Here is a 13,713-nt window from a genome sequence, read left to right as displayed (position 1 = left end):
AAATAAACAGTTCAAAAAAGAATATGTATGTCTTTACAAAAACGTATAACAAGAAAAAAATAACTTCAACAACAATCAAAAACAAAAGAGAAAGACACACACTAAAATAAATACAAAAATAAAAATAACAAATAAAAATTAGTTATTTTTCAAACTGGAAGGATTTTGAATTAGATAAGTTCAAATAAAATAAAGAGTTTGAAAGTTGTATTTAATTTTTTTTTATTTTTCTTAATTTTAATTATTATTATATATATTATCTATTTAATATATTTATTTCATTTAATTTTATTAAATATACTGATAATTTAATATATTAAATATTATATATTCATAAAAAATAATATTTTTATTTTAATAATTCTAATATTATATTTTATTAATATGTTATAATATATATTTTATATGTACAAAAATATACCATAAAAATTTTGACAATAAATAATGATTGTATAAATTTTAAAGAACAAAATGTTTGTTATTGTTCAATTTTAATATCAAATTTTTTTTATTACGAAATATTTTAAATAAAAAATACATCAAATTTAATATTAATTTGTATATATTTTAATTTATTTTTAAATAATATAAAACTTATTAAAATATACTATATACTTTCATTAATTTATCACTTTGCTTATCATTCAGGTCTCACTCTAGTCGGTAACAATTTTAAACTCAATGCTGGTAGGCAGTAGCCTCTGCCATGTAAGCAACATAAATTCATAGAAAATCATTATAAACCAGAATACAGCCTTAGATATCTCCCTTTTTTTTTTTTTTTTGACTTAGATATCTCCTAATTTGTTAGTAGTATATGTAAAGAATACAACACGCATAAATCTTATATATATAATTTCACTTTATTCTTAATTGCATCCTATAATTTTTAAAAGATTTTTACCGAGATATAAACAATTTTAATCAAGTCGTTAATTTCATCGACCAATATCAAAAAACGTTAAATGAAATGAAATACTTTACGAATATTCTTTAACTGACTACTCCTGTACTAACACATACTAATTGATGTTTGGAATATGAATTATAATAATATATACAAAATTGTTACTCTAATATTCTATTTGTTTCACATTAAATAAGAGTCAAAAGGGTGAAACACTAATCAACGAGCTCTTACGCTACCTTCTTCTCTACCTGAGTGATCTACATGATGCTAATATAAACTGTGTATCTACAAATTGATGTGTGGGATATGTTACATATGGAGTAAACATCCATAACCAATGGAGTGAACATGCCTAAACAATGGTAATGGTATTCCCCCACATGCTATCTCTTCTTTTCCAGGCTTTTTCACTGTCTTAACACCTTGTTTCTACATATAAAGAGATGAGAGGAAATGAAAATTTAAGCCATATTGAAGAAATACAATTGTTACTAGCTAGAAGTAATCATCAAATGAACCCTCCCTTTCACTTTCAGATCCTGAAAATGCAGCAATAAGGAAAAGAAAAAATATGTTACAGTTAGACACTATTATCCTTGACTTTCATTTGTAAATAACAGATGGATAATGATAAAATTTATAACAAGTACATCCAATGTAAACCGTTTATAGTAATAATCATTACCAACATGTTAGATAGTAAAGGCTTTTAGGAGTAGCTAATGTCTCTTGTATATAAAGAAAGGTATGATGATCAAATAAATAACTAGTTCATAACATACCTCTATGGGCCCTCTCTTATTATTCTACACTCTTAATCTAGATTCTAAGGACGATGGTGACAAATGTTTCATAGTTTATAAGATCTGCCACCATTTCCATTCAAATTGCACTCCAGTAACTCCATTCAAAATGTCTATAATAGAATAACTGGTGAATTTTGTTGCTCAAGGAAGTCTGGTTTAGCCAATTACCTCTGATGGCCACATCACGGTTTAAAACAGTCCCTAATCCTTAAAACGCACAGTTTCAACGATTCGATATTGTAGTTTAGTAGTTTGACGTGATTTAAAGTGAGGCAGATTACTCAATGTTCTATTGTCGTTCTTCACATGGTATTTATTTGGTGATATATGTTATATGTGAATGCTGTTGTCAGTAGTGGTGATGATAAATAAGCCTAAGCAGAATTTTCTATCATTTCCAAACCAAGGTCCAAGGATTTAGGGTGTCTCAAATATTTTTGGGCAATTGAAGTAGATTAATTATATTCGTGTATTAAAGTGAATGGTTTATCATATTGATCTGTTGACACTTAGATTTGGACATCAATTTGTTAGTCGCACAGGGATAGGTAGAGCTCATAATTCGTAACCAATCATGAGAGATATCAGAGGTTGTTGGAAAATTGAACTACCTTACCATCACTTGGCCTGTCATATCCTTTGCAATTAGTGTAGTTAGCCAACTCCTACAGCCTGGTTAATTGCTAGTGTTTGGTTCCTATCCTGGGACAGAAAAGATGGAGACAATGTGACGATGAGACGCGTTTCATGTGTATCTTCTTTTTAGAAGTACATAAATTGTCTTAAATATTGTCCCTGTAACTTGCCTTTGTATCTCTCGATTTTGGAATTATAGAAATTATACTAAAAATTCTCTTAAAAATAGGACAGTTTTAAGGTCTTTATTCTTTCCCATGTAAGGTTGCAATCCAAATCCTGTGATACATCAAAAGAACTCCTATGTGAAGACAGGGTAACTCTCAAGAGTTGGATTTATAATAGACAGATGATAGGGGACAACTTGATATATTGGAAAAGTAACAAAAGTGATATTCTGATTAGAACAAGTGCAGAAGCATAATACATAAGGCGATATTCTAGAAAAGTGTGAACTCATGGCTTAACTGTGAACCATAGGGAGAAACTAAATCCTATTAATTAGTCCAGTGCCTTGAGATATTCAATAGTACACCCCAGGTTGAAAAGGGTACCTCTACTCTTAATTTGAAAATTCCATTTTTGATAGCCTAATGCAGCAAGTGAAATGCTAACATAACTAGGACATTGACATTTGTGAAGAAAGTTAAGAAGTTCTAGCTCATGTAAAAGAGCAAAGACTCTATGTCGGTATGCAGATTTTGCAATGCGATAGTGGTTGGAAAGGAATTCTCAGATTTTTAATAGTTTATTTTCAAATGTGAATTTCCATTTAGATTAGGATTATTGTTTTGATTTCTGTTTGGTGATCAGCACATGGTCTATTTAATAGGCTTTCTTGAAGTGATATTCAAAGGGATTGCCATACCTTATTGCATAGCTAAAGTTTTTATGTCAACTATATACTTTTCTTTTTGCACATGTCCTAATTATACCTTTTGTATTTGTGCAAGGGTGGCTTATCCTTTTTATATTCAGTATTATCTTCTATTCTAATAATAAACTTTATCTTTCTATGAAAACAAGGTGGAGAAAGTTAGACTGACCTGACCCATCCTCTCCAGTGACATCCTGAACAACAAGTGGATAATGGCCTGGCTTAGAGGAAGCATCTGAATTTGGACCAGAGGCAGGAAATGTGAAATCAGAGTCTGTAGATGAAGTATCGGAGTTACTGGAAGCAACATCAACTCTAGCAATAGGTCGAAAAGTTGAACTCAATCTTGATGAAGTACTTAAAATCATCTTCAAATCGGCAACTTGACTTGACATGGAAGATATCATCCTGATACACACTAAATCAGATCTAGCATTAATTAAATAGTATTCAGTTTTGAAACTCAAAACTCAAGCAATTTTAATATCCATATAAGGCAGACAATGTAAGCAATATTTACAATAGTCAATGCCATCTTCAATGGGGGTTATATTCTTCAAACCATAATGGCCCTATTGGTCTACAGTAAATTAAGAGTTTCCATTATCCTTTTTCCTTCTTTGGTTTATTGAGAATTTTCCTCTAAACATAATGAAATATGCAAGTTTTAGTGGAAGGTAACCCCATTTTTATGGAAGCAAATCCTTTAAAAGTAAAATGATATCATTTCCTCATAATGTAAGACTAACTGAAAATCTTCCTTCAAACGACATGTCCTTAGAAATAAAGTTGCTCACATATTTATTGATCGATTGATATGGTGAAGGACTACAACAGCAGCCTCTGGAGATGATAAAGGACTAACGGCATTTTCATCTCTCAAGCTTCAGTTTGCCCCATGTTTGCTTATGAAGATACTTTTGAGTATATCAATTTGGACAATAACTATTAGTAATTTAATTCAAGAGCATCAAAACTCTAATTAATTATTCCTTAGTTCAACCTAAAAACTCTGATCCTGGTATCACAGCTTTGCGTATCTTATTCAAGATGACAGAACTGTTTGATCGTAAATATTTCAAAGATCACAACAAGCCATCAGTGAATTACTGGATTAAATAAAATCAGTGATGGAAAAAAGTATCATGAATCAATATTGAACTCTAAACAACCAAGTCATCATAAAGCTGGGTTGTTCCCTTTCGGAACTCATGTTTGGTTTTCTATGACTGCTTACACAAGTTCTATACACAGTTGAAAGATACCACCACAGTCAAGTAAAAGTACGTAAAATATAGAGAAGAGATGGGGAAGGGGGAAGAGGAAGGGGGGAGGGAGAAAATATAATAGCAGGACTCATGAATCCTCCAGGTAATAATATTAATATTACCTGTTCAATGACTCTTGAAGTTGATAAACTCTTTTTTCAGTTTCTGCTAACTTTTTCCGTAACTCTTCACTTGATCCTTGAGCTTCTACATATTTCCTTTCGCATTCGTCTGCTCTTACTTTTTCTGCCTGCAACATGACCTGTGAAAAGTGATATCACATAAAAAATTGTGAATTTTAAAATCATAATAGTATGCCTAGAAAGGTTATGTGCACAGAAATTGTTCAACATGCAAAACAAAGGCACTAATTTTTTAAATAAATACCATATGATTCTTTAAATAATGCATTGATGAACACAATTCATCCTTGTCTTATATCACATATTCTGTTAATATATACTGCAGACATACAAATTACCTTGTCAATGGGTTATCAGTCATGCTTCTATCTGCATTTCTAGGTTGTTTGCACATATTTCATCCTTGACTTACCATAATCTTTATTTAACATCAAACTAACTAATTATCAATATCATCTTGCGTCTAAAAAGAAAGTAACAGAAAAAACAATACTTTTGCTCGCTTATTTCTTCATAGTTTATACAGTTAATTTGTGGTATAATTCAACAAAAAATAAACTGGAACTCTATTATATATCTATTTAACACATATTTTAGAAAATGTGAAGATAAAACGGTATAGAACCAAAGTTTCTTTATGTTTCAAGGCTTAGAAAATAACAGTTATACTACTCATTTTACCTTTAACTTTTTTATTTCTTCAGTAAGAACTTCAACCGTTTCACTTCCTTGTAAAGGACAAGGACTATGGGATTCCCTAATAGCTTCAGTTCTTTCAACATGTTCGGAAGTAATTGTGAGTTCTTCTTGGACAGCATTTAACATTTCTTCTTCGATAGTACATGAGGGTTCTTCTTGGCTAGCATTTGAGGGTTCCTCTTGGAAAGTACTTGAGTGTTCTTCTTGGACAACATTTGAAACTGCTTCAACTGAAATAGTTTTGTTATCCACTAAATTCCCCAAACCCTGGCATTCCATGATAGCAAACCATTTGTTAAGTCAACAACAAGGACTTCAATAGAATCATGCAGACAGAGGGTTCTTCAGTTTTTTGCTATTGTCATTATCATTAGTGCCTTTTCCTATAATCACTATACAAATAGTAGATGAAAAATGATGAAGAGGCACATATGTAGATCTAAGGTGTAATAGTAAATTGTGACACATCAACATATTGTGTCTTGTTTCAACAGTGGGAGCAAATTGAAATAACTTGACATAAATAGACTGAATTGATTAAAAGAAAAAGCCAAGGGACCAAATAAAAAAATAGGTAAGAGACAAAAATTGTATTTTGAAGTTTTCCTTACCCAGTGTAAGACTTGGTAGTACATCTAAAAGCTTTAAGCTATTAGGACTAGGCTCCGAAATAGTTTTGAACAGAACAACTATATATTCCCATACTGTAAAGATTCTATATATTATTACGTTTGCTAATTGCTACTAATATCTATAACTACAACGAATATTACAAAGAAAAAGGAAACATTTGAGAATTTTAACAACACAACAAAAAATTTATATATACAAACCTTGTCTTCGTCTTTCTCCACGGAATCATTGACACTTTGTGAAATGATTGCTGATTTCTTAAGGGTTTTATATTCCAAGAGAGCTCTATGCCGGCGATAATATGACTGCATTTTTTACATTCCTCAAGTATCAGGCAATAGAAAAGGTATTTAAAAAGAATGTGTGTGTGTGTGTGTGTATGTGGGTGTTAACATTACTACAACAACTCTAACCTGAATAGTGATTGATGCAGAATTTTTCTTCGTATTTCTTAATTTATTTAATTTATCCTTAGCATCCATTGCTCGAAAGGCTGCCTGCAAATATATAGCTGCAACCTTTATCTTGCTGTATTTTTTTCTGGAAAGTTTTCCACGTGTGTGCTTTTGAATTCTGACTGCAGCCTTGCTCCTCCTCAGGTGATAAAATTTTCTCCGAGCCAGTTCACCTAAGAGTCACAACAGTTTAGCACCTAACAAAAATTCATTGCATAAATGATTGTAGAAGTTTGCATAATAGAACATGTTGTTCTTGACGGTAACAAAGAAACTACACATAAAAAATTTATAAGGACCAAACTCTATAAAAATGTTTCAAAATATGTGTATTCATCTAGTGGCAGATAGTATAAGTACCACGCAGATATTTGTGAGATTAAGTGTAATGCTAAATGCTGATTGTTCACTCTGAATTTTGTTATGTTCAGATAGCTCTATGTAGGACATGCTGGGTGGGGAAAGAAAGGTGATCATAGAAAAATAGTACGATAGTCTCAAGGATGAAACATTTCTGTTTTTCAGCAATAAGAAACATTAGGACATTGAAAAGGATATAGGATTTCATTGCCAGTGTTTCTCCCACAATTTTAAGGGTTAGACCACAAGACAATGCATTGTTATTCTCTTGCGTTTTGGCGACGTTTGTCATGAACGATGTCCTTTAAACCTTAAATAAAGATATATGAATGATTTTTATATCCTAATTCACTCCAATATTCAAGAACTCCTTTAAGCTTGAAGTGTGAATAACTCATAGACACATCCTAGCATGGGGCAACAAGGATCAAAATCTTGCCTTTTGGTTATAAAAGTTCTAATACCATGTGAGAAATCATTTCTCCTAAAAGCTAAAGTGGTTAGATAGATAATCACAAATGGTTTTTATAGATGCTATATTTGACAGACCTCTACAAATAGATTGCATAAAGATAGAGGACTTGAACAATGCAACATATTCTTTCCGTCTAGGATAACGTCTAGTGTGCTTCTGGATAACTGTTGCAGAACCGTAAAGTAAACGTGCTCTCAGAGCATCTAACTCAGCCATCTGACCAGCTCTCAAGAATATTTGTGTTTGCCCTATCTACAAAATTAGCAAGATCACATGAAGTTCAGTTGAGTGTAAAAGAGCATCTTGAAATGAAGAATTTCAGGGTTGACATGCGTATCAATATATGCACCTGTCAACAACAGTACACATGTTTCATTCCATGCCCCAAATCAAATGGACATTTATATGAAAAAGATTCTAGAAATAATACTGTAAAGGGGATCCTCTAAATGTCTGTGATTTGATATGAAATGATATTTAATTTAATGATTTTTTAAGGATAGCGCACAAAAATAAGACTTAATAGAGTTATAGTTTTACCTGATATCCTGTCAGACCAGCCTTCTCCAATATCGTTTTACATGCTTCCTTTTCATCGATGCTGCATAAATGCAGGCAGACTCACTAAGTAACTATCAAAGTAAAATAATAAATAATAAAAAAATATTTGACACCACCACTATTGAGTAAAAAGAACATAACCAAAAATTGATGTTAAGTTTCACTCACTTTCCACGAAGAACCTCTGGAGCAAGAATGCCTAATCGAGTTAGAAATTCCTGAAAAGTCCTGTGGGTTGGGAATCCAGCAATCTTAATTCTTACTGCTTCAAGAACACCCTACAATATCAGCGATGGTGCAAAGTCTACAAATGTTAGTTGGGTAGGAATATTAAAACTTGTTCTAAGTAGCACCCTTGAAGCAAATATTGTACAATTTAATTCCTTAACCTACTTACGCCAGAGCGCAATTGTTGGATGACGTTCATATTATCAAATATGGCAGGTTGTAAAACAGTGTTTGGCTTCACACATCTAATATAGTGAGGCTCTGTGAGATTGAGTGTGTCCATCAATTGTTGTAATTGTAGCTGCACAAATCGGTAAAAACAACATTGATCATTCAATTATGTCGCTGCTTATGAGATATCACGTTGAGAGAAGGCAAAAGTCATATTAGACATACCTTAAAACGAGAACCAATAGAAGAAAACTTAGCAGATTTTGATGTCTCCTCAGTAAGTGGAGGAAAAAGTCGTGTTACAAATGAACATCTCGAAGTACTTAGCATGTCTTGATGTTCAGGAACAACGTAGTCCTTGTTTTTGTCAAGAAACTGCTCAGACTGATATTGGACCTGAAAAGAAGTGCACAAATAAATAAGAACCATTAGTAGAAAAGTAGAAACCAAGAAGGCAATAATGAGAAACTCAAACCCACCTCGCCTGCATAATGTACAACAGTGAAGTCTGACCGTGCCAGTTTTGGCTTTATAAAGCGTTTGTGATCTTTGAATGTCTGATAAAGCTTTGTTGCAAATGTCTCATGGGTCGACTTGGGAAACATACTGCAAGTAAACAATTATTGAAGGATATAATGCATCGCACAGTCATGTAACTTAATCTAGTACTTTGTAGGCTCTAAATAAAATGGCTATTTCTTGCAATTGCAACCATGAAACTCCGGAACATTAAACAATTATGAATAATAAATAATTAACACACACACACAGAGAGAGAGAGAGAGAGAGAGAGAGAGAGAAGAAACTTTTTCATACCAAGCTTCATCAAGAAGAGCAATGATTCCACCTGGTTTCTGCATCAAAAGGATTGCTTTAGATAATGAGGGCATAACATTTTGAAGGCAAATTCAGAGGAGACATCTTGGAAATTCTTTGTAATCATTGCAAAGATGTCTACATATTGTAAACAAATTAGTATCTAAGTTGCATTTTTGAATATTACAAAGTAAATCAAATACAAACTACATAAGCAGTTTGCAAACATACATGTTATATATATAACATTAGATGTTGCTCTATCAGATTGAAATCTAGCTATAAATATTGCAAAATGAAGCATAGCCATAAAGTATGTATAAACCTTTTCAATTAGATCAAGTACATCTTGATTATCCACAAATTCTAAGTAGCTCCAGTCAATTCCTTCTTTTGTATATCTCTCTTGTTCCATCTTAAACACATGCTGCAGGACATTATCCATGTTGGAATGCATGTTATGAGAAAAAGTGATAGTTGAAGTTGTCAAATATCTAAAAACTAACCTCATACCTGGTTGAAATGTTGCTGCAGCTTTTCATTTGTGAAATTAATACAAAACTGCTCAAAACTGTAAAGAGGTAATTAGATATCAACTCAGATTTATCCTACTCTCAAGAGGAACAATGATGTGTGTATGTGTGCGCGTGCACGCGCATGTGTTTGAGTGAATAATATGATTATGTTCACCTGTTATTCTTAAAGCTTTCAAAGCCATATATGTCAAGCACACCAATGAGACATTTTGACTCTGGGTCTTGCCCAATTGAGACATTGATTTTTTGGACTAACCTGCACATAACAATAGAACAGATAAAAAATTATTCAGATTCAAATAACATAAGTGCAATAAACATAGGATAGGACACATTTTTCATATTTTAAATTCACAATTTTACACTTGACATTAACATAGTACCAGTCAAATAAACGAGAATATAGTGTTTTGGCTAAACCATCCCTGCTAACCGTTGCACCAAGAGGATCAAGACTTCTTTAATAACTTCCTCTGGGGTAATCATCACACGCTTACAAAGTGCATCTTCCAAAGCACTAGGATCACACCTGAATAAGAAATAATTTAATAGATATGTAATATTAACAAAAAGAAAGCTATTGCAAATGATAACAACAGAAATTTGGTCACACATGAGAAGTTCTGCTGTTATTTGGAGATGCAACTTGGACTCTTCATTTTCTAGAACCGATGAATCAGTTTCTTCCTCTGATTTTGCGAAGTTAATGTTTCCAAGATGAAGAATAGCAGCTATAACTCTGAAGATTGCTTCCTAAGAGGAAGGAGAAAATTATTCATTACCATTTTACTTGAAAGATTTGCTACCATGGGCAGATAGCAGAAATATTAGCATAACTAAAGGAAGGTCATAATCATACCTGCTCTTCTTGATTTATTCCCACAACTTCCATGGCTCTCTTGGTGCTAAGATACTCTTGAGCTGCATTAATACCAACTAATTCATAGCAATTGGATTGATTAAGGTAGTGAAATGATTTAGGGTCTCCCAACTTATATTTCTCTTTGTCCTAAAAACCAAAAAGCATTAACAATTAAGAATGCCAACAAGAAAATTATATAAGACATGACAAATAATAAATAGAAAACTAAGCTTTGATATGCCTACCTCAGGAGGTGAAGCACAAAGCAGGTAAAAACAGTGATAATTACGCTCAGGATCCGAGATTTGGCATACACGTGATCTCTCTAGTAGATAAGTTCTAATGGCTGCACCGGATATTCGTCCATGCTTATCAAATTGAATCTCAACAAATTTTCCAAAACGGCTGCAGGAAAATAAAGCAAACAAAAGTAGGTATGCAGTAGCTGCTTGCTATTGAAATCATTGATTCAAAAACGAGAAAGAAGTAGCTAGCATCATGTAAGCAGCATGGAAATGCGAGTGCTCAAGAAAACACTGTACATATAGGATATATTTAGCACATACACTATGGAATGTATTAAAAGCCAAACATAATAGAACATAACCAGGAAGTTCTTACCTAGAATTGGAATTTTTTACTGTCTTTGCATTACCAAATGCTTCAAGAACTGGGTTTGACTGCATTATTACAATTTAAAAACATTAGTGGAGCGGTGAGTTTTCACATTCACAACTACACATCACTTAAAAGAGAAACTAATTAAAGTATCAAACGAGGAGTGATCAAAACCAGAACTAATTCAAAAAAGAAACAAAATTGCTACATCAATAACTTCATAGTAAGTACATTGCAAAAACAACCAGTACCTTATCTTATGCGGTAACTAAAATAAATACATTGCAAAATGGTTTGAAATAGGCCAGATCTATTACAGATTGAACTAGTAGCTATTCTCGTTAATTCTAAGTACCTCCACACTGGAATCCATTTCAGTCAATAATGCAAGAAATATATTTAATCTTCATTTTGCATTTCTTGAACAATACAAAGTAACTTAAGTTTTAGAAATCTCAAAGTTCCTATTTGGCCAAGTGAAAGAACTGGCAACATAATGATTCTTAGTATGTGCGGTAACGAAACACGTAGAAGCAGTAACTACCACAATCCAAGTTTGATCTTCTTACTTCTAGAACTTGTTTTTCAACAGTTCGCCCTTCAGAAGCATTATGACCACCCAAATATGCCAGGTACTGCATAATCATTTTGGTCGTTTCTGTCTTACCAGCACCACTCTCACCACTAACCAGAATAGAGTTGTTCTTCTCCTCATTAATCATTGCTCTGTTTAGGAAAATGATGAGTATGAATACCGGATATGGAAGAAAACATGACTGTAAAATCAGTGCAAATTACAACTCACCTATATGCTGCTTCAGCAATAGCAAAAACATGTGGGCTTAAATCTCCAACTGCTGCTCCCTTGTAACGTTTCATGACGTTGACATCATACAGGTCTTCAATATTTTTGAAGGGATTGATGGCAATAAGAATATTTCCGGTATAAGTCTGCCATGATGTCAAACTGTTAAAAGAGATCTCATAGCTGCAATACTAAGTCCATATCTTGCACAAAATTAAAATCTTACATATATTTCATTGATGTCATATCTATTTTTCAGATTATACAACACTCCCGGCTCATGCAAATATGCAAGCTTGGTCATGTCATCAACACCATTAGCTGGAGCATCTTCATCCTTGGGGTGTAACTTTGACAAACTAGAACCAACCTAAGGAACATGAAAAAAAAACAAAGATGAAATATTCAAATTACATTACCATACATGTCTGAAGCAACCATCATATTAATGTCTTCCGTGAAATAATATAAAATTTACCTTATTCCCATCGCTAAGTTGAATCTCAGCTTCCTTTCCCTTGATACTTAGTACTTGTCCATCAATCCAAACTAATTCCGGATCTGGAACCCAAACATGAGAACCCACAACAATGTTTTCTGCAACCCCCTGTAAGAAAGTTCAATCTTCATGAAACTAAGGGCACATTGGCTATATCAAACCGTTCATGCTTAGAAGGGTAAATGAATTTTGTGATTTTGTTTCATTTCCCTCCTTTTTCCCTCAAAGACCATTTTTTTAATTTCATTCAACGAACTAAAGATTATAATATCTTGTAATTAATATAAAATATAAAATTTCAAACTACCACTAATTTACTTTGTAACCTGTAAACAATATCAATAAGTTTCTACACAGGATCAACGTTTGTTTGTTCCTATATTTCATCTACAAGAAAATTTTGTTCGAATTATTTTGTTCAGAGTAAATCCACAATGTAGTATTCCCAACCATGAGGAATTTGTCATTTTCCGTTATTTTCTCACTTAGTGAGTTGTATTGAACTCTTTCAGCAAGAAAACTAAACACTGAAAGTGAGGAAATAAAAATAAAAATGAAAATGAAAATAAATGAATGAATGAATGTATAGATAAGATTACCATATTGTGAGAGCGGGAACAGGGAGGATCCGGCAAGAATAAGAATAGTTCATAAGAAATCGAAACATGTTACGTGAATAATCGGCATGGAATGGAGGCGAGAGAAGATTGACGCCGCGATGAAATTGAAACGGCGGTAACGAACGGTGATTGGAGAGAGAGAGAGAGAGAGAGAGAGAGAGTTGTGGTGTAGTGTGTGATGAGGTGTGTGAGGGAAATGAGAAGGAAGTGCCATTGTTGTCCTGCAAAATCGCCATTTTTGTGGTTCTTAATTTCTTGTTCTCAAATCACTCTTTCTTTTTCATACTCACGCATCGTCTTCGCGGGTTCTCTTTGAATATTAATAAATAAATAAATAATAAATATTTTGATACATAATTTTGATTTATTGAATTATTGTCTTTACTTTTTTAATTAGTGATTTAAATATTAGTTATTTACTATGAAGTACGGACACTTCGCTAAATTGTCATGTTCTTGTGTCGGACACATTTCAGATACGACACTTACCGACACTCATCCGACACGCGTGTCTATTATGTCCAAAACGTGTTTTAATATAAAATAAAAAATTCTTTACCGGACACGCTTGGACACACCTAAATATCATCACGTGTCCAGTCTTATTCTTAACATATATTCTTGAAATAAATTTAGATATAGTATATATTATTATTTATTAAAACAAAAAATATTTTAAATACTTGATATAATTAAAATAAGATATTAAAAATAATTAAAAAATTAATTTATATT

The 13,713-nt window shown here is 32.6% G+C and overlaps 1 pseudogene; it reads right to left on the bottom strand.

Annotated features, from left to right (window-relative positions):
• Positions 1-1,135: 1,135 nt before the first annotated feature.
• LOC130962616 (myosin-9-like) lies at positions 1,136-13,214 on the bottom strand (annotated as a pseudogene).
• Positions 13,215-13,713: the final 499 nt, after the last annotated feature.

The sequence above is a fragment of the Arachis stenosperma genome, chromosome 2 (genome assembly GCF_014773155.1).
Source record: "Arachis stenosperma cultivar V10309 chromosome 2, arast.V10309.gnm1.PFL2, whole genome shotgun sequence".
In the NCBI taxonomy this organism is placed as follows: domain Eukaryota; kingdom Viridiplantae; phylum Streptophyta; class Magnoliopsida; order Fabales; family Fabaceae; genus Arachis; species Arachis stenosperma.
Note: the sequence above shows the minus strand (reverse complement) of the source record. Positions and strands in the feature narration are given on the sequence as shown.